Source organism: Cebus imitator, unplaced genomic scaffold, assembly GCF_001604975.1.
Source record: "Cebus imitator isolate Cc_AM_T3 unplaced genomic scaffold, Cebus_imitator-1.0 Scaffold433, whole genome shotgun sequence".
NCBI lineage: Eukaryota > Metazoa > Chordata > Mammalia > Primates > Cebidae > Cebus > Cebus imitator.
Genome location: NW_016107748.1, coordinates 1,518,930 through 1,524,929, shown reverse-complemented (window position 1 = coordinate 1,524,929; position 6,000 = coordinate 1,518,930).

The following is a 6,000-nucleotide window of genomic DNA, read 5'->3' as shown; positions in this document are numbered from 1 at the left end:
ATGGCAAAATGCGAAAGCATTAGGATTTTCTTTTTTGAGTGCATGCTAAAATGAGGATAAAATAAGTGCTCTTGTATGCTTGTTTCATCTCATCAGAACAGTGTGGGTTTTAAATTTTAACCTGAATGTTCTTGAGAAAGATGTGAACTTACTTAGCCAAATTCCATTTCTCCTATTTTCTCCTGTTCTATAACTCACATGTATATTACTTATCTGGCCCCTGAAGACATTTCCCTGTTTTAGGTAAAACTTAAAAAGACATTTTACCAAAAGTCTTAAGTCAGAATGACACCTCTTGAGTCACTAGCTATGGAGTGAGCGAGACCTGGTGGGCTGGAATAGAGGAAGAGGAAAAAGGGAAAGAAAAATGAATAGCAATAGATGAACAAATATGTCTTTATTCTGATTTGTTCTGTGCTTTGGATTTATAAATCCCCCAAAAGAAGGAACTCTCACAATTTGAATGTTTATTTAAAATTCTCAGGAAAGACTTCACTGAGCATTTCAAATGTCAGGGGAAAGGGAGAATGTAGAATGTTTTTAAAATGTTGAGTTGCTTTTAATTAAAAGTTAATTTTTAAAAGGCCTGAAGCTTTTAACATTTTGCTTCTGAATACAGCACTGCATGCACAAGATGAAGGGTCAAAATTACTCTATTGAACTTACATATCCTGAGAGGTTAGACTCCTTCCATGAGAATCAGTGAAACGAGTTTCAGAAGCATTTCAGAGTAATTTTCAAATATCACAAGACCTCCCCAGTATGCTCTCTCTTTCTCCAGTTCCCCAGAAATTCTGCTATGATTCCTCATTTTTCCTCTCCTTGGCAATCACTGTTCCAAAACAACTGCTACAAATGAGTGAATGTTAGATCTCTTGGTGCTGTTGGTTGGGGGCGGAGGGGAGAAAAGCTAATAATCATTAGCTTATGCCGTGATATTAAATGCATTAGAATATCCCAGGCACTCCTAAAAGGGAAGTCCTTCTATGGTTCTTAACAGATAACACTTGGAGAGAGCAGCCTCATCCATAAGAGCTGATAATTTTTATTCATTTGGTTAGACATCTTAAGATAGAATTATTTTTTAATTTTATCCTCTTGAGAGCATTCAATTTATTATTTGCACTAAGAACATTAATACTCTCAGACATCTGGATCATTAGTACTCTCAGACATCAAATAAAAAAATGATAGAGTCTTAATAGTCCATTTTTAAAATCTGATAATATTAATAGAGCTTTTGTACAACTCGCCACATAAAGTTCAAAAGGATGGTTTTTTGAGATTCATTTAAAGGCAACATTCAGAAGAAAATACACTGACACTATCTTCTCTTTTAAAAAGTAAGAACGTATGCAGAGGAACTTGAAAATATCAATTGATGTATTTTTTTTAATTCTCAGTAATTTCTAATACTTTCAAGTCCCCCAGTCACTCTTCTCTGGTTGTAAAAAGCATCATTTGTTGCTCTGTGAGTGTATGGGAAAGAGAATAAGGCAGGGAGGAACAGAGAAAGGAGATGCAAATGTATCCTGAAAGAAACATCATTTCTCAGTTTTAAAACAGAGGTAAGTCCATAGCAAAGAAATAATATAAAATCCAAAGAATGTTTGATTTGCAAAAGCCAGGATCTTGAAAAAGAAGAGGTTTTTAGGTATTCCTGTATTTGCATTGTAAGCAAATCCTGGCCGATGTAGGGAATAGAGCTTATCATGCCTCAAATCATAGCGTGAAAAGGATTCTGTACTATAAGACTGAAGAAGGGTTTTCCCATCTAATAAAGATCCTTCCTACACAGTGGGGAAGAGTCTGGAGAGGGTTAGAAGGAAAAAATTAAGAAGGTTGGGCCGGGCACAGTGGCTCATACCTGTAATCCCAGCACTTTGGAAGGCCGAGATGGGTGGATCACAAGGTCAAGAGATCGAGACCATCCTGGTCAACATGGTGAAACCCCGTCTCTACTAAAAATACAAAAAATTAGCTGGGCATGGTGATGCGTGCCTGTAATCCCAGCTACTCAGGAGGCTGAGACAGGAGAATTGCCTGAACCCAGGAGGCGGAGGTTGCGGTGAGCTGAGATCGCGCCATTGCACTCCAGCCTGGGTAACAAGAGTGAAACTCTGTCTTAAAAAAAAAAAAAAGGAAGGTTTGGATCTTAGTATGGGTCCCTTATTTCTGCCAACCTTATTTTAAGTTTGAAAGCACAAGGAGGAAGTGATAGGAAACTCCTGGACGTATTTTAAAATCTAAAAGCAGAAGAGGATTGTGTCCCACTTCCAGCTTAGAATTCTGCAAAGAAAAGGCTTTACAGAGTGTCCCTAGGCATACCCAGGGCAGAAGCAATAGCATATATATAGTTGCTATGGTTTGGATATGGCTGGTTTGTCCCACCCAAACTCATGTTGAAATTTGATTCCCAGTGTGGCAGTATTGGGAGGTGGAGCCTAGTGGGAGGGGTTTGAGTTGTGGAAGCAGATCTCTCATGAATGTCTTGCTGCTGTTTTCATGAGTGAGTTCTTGCTCTAGTGAGACTAAACTACTTCTTGCAGAGTGGATTAGTTCTCGCAAGAGTGAGTTGTTAGAAAGCCAGGATGTGCCTCAGGTTTTCCCTTCTTCACCCATGTCTGCCTCTCCTTTGACTTTCTCTACCATGTTATGAGGCAGCTCAGCCTGCAAAACTGTGAACTAAACAAATCTCTTTTCTTTGTAAATTACCCACTCTCAGGTATTCTTTTGTAACAACACAAAATAAACTCAGACATTGTTATTGCAGCATATTTAGGCAGAGACAACCTAAGATAGCCATGCCTGTGGCAGCTTGACTCCCTGCAATCCCTGTGAATGTAGACTAGATTTTAGAAGTTCTTGTGAGTGAAGGTTCAGTCAGGATGATTGGAGAAATTGTAAAATTATAGAATATAGTCACAAACCTTCTGTATAGAATACTGTTTTCTATAATTCTCCCAGGAAGACTGGGAGGTTTGCATAGTTTCAGTAAAAGATTTGGCTGAAGGCAACCTAAATCTCTTTACCTTGAGTTAATAGCAGAAAAACAAATAACAAAGGAATGTAGAAGAGTTTATCTAAATAACTTGTTTATTCATATTGTCCTAAAATTATCCTTTAATCATTCGCAGCCTGGATGGCTCTCTCAAGAAGAGGGTAACCAGGTTTATTATGCACAAATATTGTTTTCTTTAGGCCTCAGAACCTGACTTTTAATTATTAACCTCTAGTGGTGACTCAAAGCCTTTCTCATTTAATGTGTGCTGAATAAATGTCAGCAGGACCAGCAAGTTGGGGCCATGGCTGCTAACTCTCTCAGCAGTGTCCGTGAGTGGCCCATGGACCCCTAAGCCTGCTCTTTCACCAGATATCTGTGTTTCAGTGGATTTGTTCATCAGTCACTGGGTCAGGTTCTGCAGGTCAGACCCCAACACTTGTGTACCCATGGAGCAAAGAAGTAGCTATGTACTTATAGAAGGAGGCCAGGCAGTCAGTCTTCATGACAAAGGGTAGAGAACCCCAAGACAAAGACTTAGGACAGTCAAGCTGGGGGCAGATGGTGGATCTGAATAAGTCTAAGTGGATGAAAAATGCCAGTAAGAGAAGAGAGAAACAATAACAAGGGAAAATACTGCGTGTTCCTCCCTTATCCCAACCCGAGAGCTAGTACCATGCCTCACCTGTGATGGAACAGGGGACTAGCTACCACCAGCTAGAATAGCTATGGACCTCGGCATGGCATGTGGCAAAGATAGAAAGGTCTCAGGCAGACCCCTGAGAGCACACAGGGCTGTTATGTATAAATTTTTTAAATGTGAAGTCATGACTCGCCTGCAAATGTAAAATGAACACATGCTAGTTTTATTCAGCATATTATTTAAGGATGGAACCAATGAGATGTTAAGACCTGTAGTCAAGAATGCTGAAATGATTTTGCTAAACGATGTAAGATTGATTATTATTATTCTATTGGTTCATAAAACATAATATTTAGAGTTATCTTTTCTACTGGGCAGAAATCAATTATGTTTCTATCAGACAAAATTCATTTATGTTGTTATGGATAGCAATCACTTGCATTACTTTCAGTTGCCTGCAAGTTACCTTTTCAGAGTAGTTGTAAAATAGACTACTCAGTAGAAAGTCAAATAGAATTATACATCATGACAAAGATAATGCGCCTACTCTGCTGAAAGAACACCCAGGAATCTCTTTTACCTACTTGCAAGTCTTGGACAATTTTTTCTGACAGTTTTCACCGCTCTTCAGTTGGATCCAGCAGGAGCTCATGGCAGATGGCCTTCCACTGATAACACAAAAGTACACAAGGCTCCACAGATATTAGACGACCTCAAGTAGGGAAAAGAAATGGAGCATGAGTAGAGATGGAGAGGCATTGGGCTCAGAAACTACATTTTGAGCTAGAATTGACTGCGTCACTTGGGATTTGTCAGATTAAGTTTCTCACCTTCAGCAGACACATGATATTTTAGAGTTGCATAACGTTCAGTTATATTAGGATAAAGACATACCTCTGGTTTCGTGTTTCCATGTGGTGATGGTTCTTTTGGCTGTTAACCTACACCCTTGAGTCACATCCTCTCTGAAGAGAAGAGGATTGTGAACTGGTGTGCTCACCCCTCTGGGATCTGTCTGTTTTGCATATACCTTCTGTAGGGGAGGAAAAATATCCTATCTTAGGTTCACAACTAAGACACCTATAACAAATGATGGATTAACAAGAGAAAAGCATACAAATGTATTTAACATAAGCTTTATGGGAACCTCTATAAGGAAATAAAGACCCAGGGAAATGGTAAAACCTGAGTGTGTTTTACAGTAAGTTTGATTAAAAGTGGAGAGTCTGGGCCGGGTGTAGTGGCTCACGCCTGTAATCCCAGCACTCTGGGAGGCCCAGGCAGGCGGATCATGAGGTCAAGAGATTGAGATCATCCCGGCCAACATGGTGAAAGCCCGTCTCTACTAAAAAATACAAAAATTAGCTGGGTGTGGGTGCACGCCCGTAGTCCCAGCTACACAGGAGGCTGACACAGGAGAATTGCTTGAACCCAAGAGGTGGAAATTATAGTGAGCCGAGATTGTGCCACTGCACTCCAGCCTGGCACCTAGTGACAAAGCAAGACTCTGTCTCCAAAAAAAAAAAGGGGGGGAGAAATGTGATAGAGCAAAGGGGTGTGATCTCATAGTAATAAACTGAGGGAGATTTAACAAGGCCCACTATTGGCTGGGGTCCTGCCCCTTCAGAGATAAAGGGGCTCCTTTTTTCTGGGCATAGGGAGGTAATCTGTCACATGAGGGTATCATGACCTGCTTCAGGGGAAGGGAAGCAAATCCTTCTGGTATATGCTATCTCTCAAATATCTTTAGCTTGAAATATTCAATATGCCATGGTGCCATATTTTGGAGGTAGTGTGCCCTGGAGCTCATCATGCCCCTCAGGCAGGGTAGTGTCACTCTGGAGTGCTCTGTGCCATGGAGAAAGCTGCCTGCCCCTGAGGCAGGGAACTGTGGTTGGATAGATAAGTTAGTCTCATTCAAGAGTAAATTATAAGAGAGCCCCCACTGGGGCTGTACCACTGTGCCATATCCTCTAATCTAAGACTTATCAATTATGAAAATAATATGGTATTTTCTACAGATCTGACTCTTGTACTTATTTCTCAATTATTTCTGAAGACAAGAAAGACAGAGAAGTATTGGCCTCCTCAAACATCAAAATTAAATTTTTATATAGTCAATTTGGTACTGAGAAACTCAAAGGAAAAGATATTGATACAAGCATTCCAGTATTTACTTGATAACTGAAAGGCAGAAGACCCACAGCGAATAAAAAGCAAAATTATCTATTCTCCTAAATATCAAAGCCCCCAAAATATTTTTTAATTTTTGTCTTCTCTGGCATTTGATAATTACAACCACCATCTTTTTAGAAAGTCCCTCCTCCTTCAGTTTCTTTGGCATGAAAAAATGAAA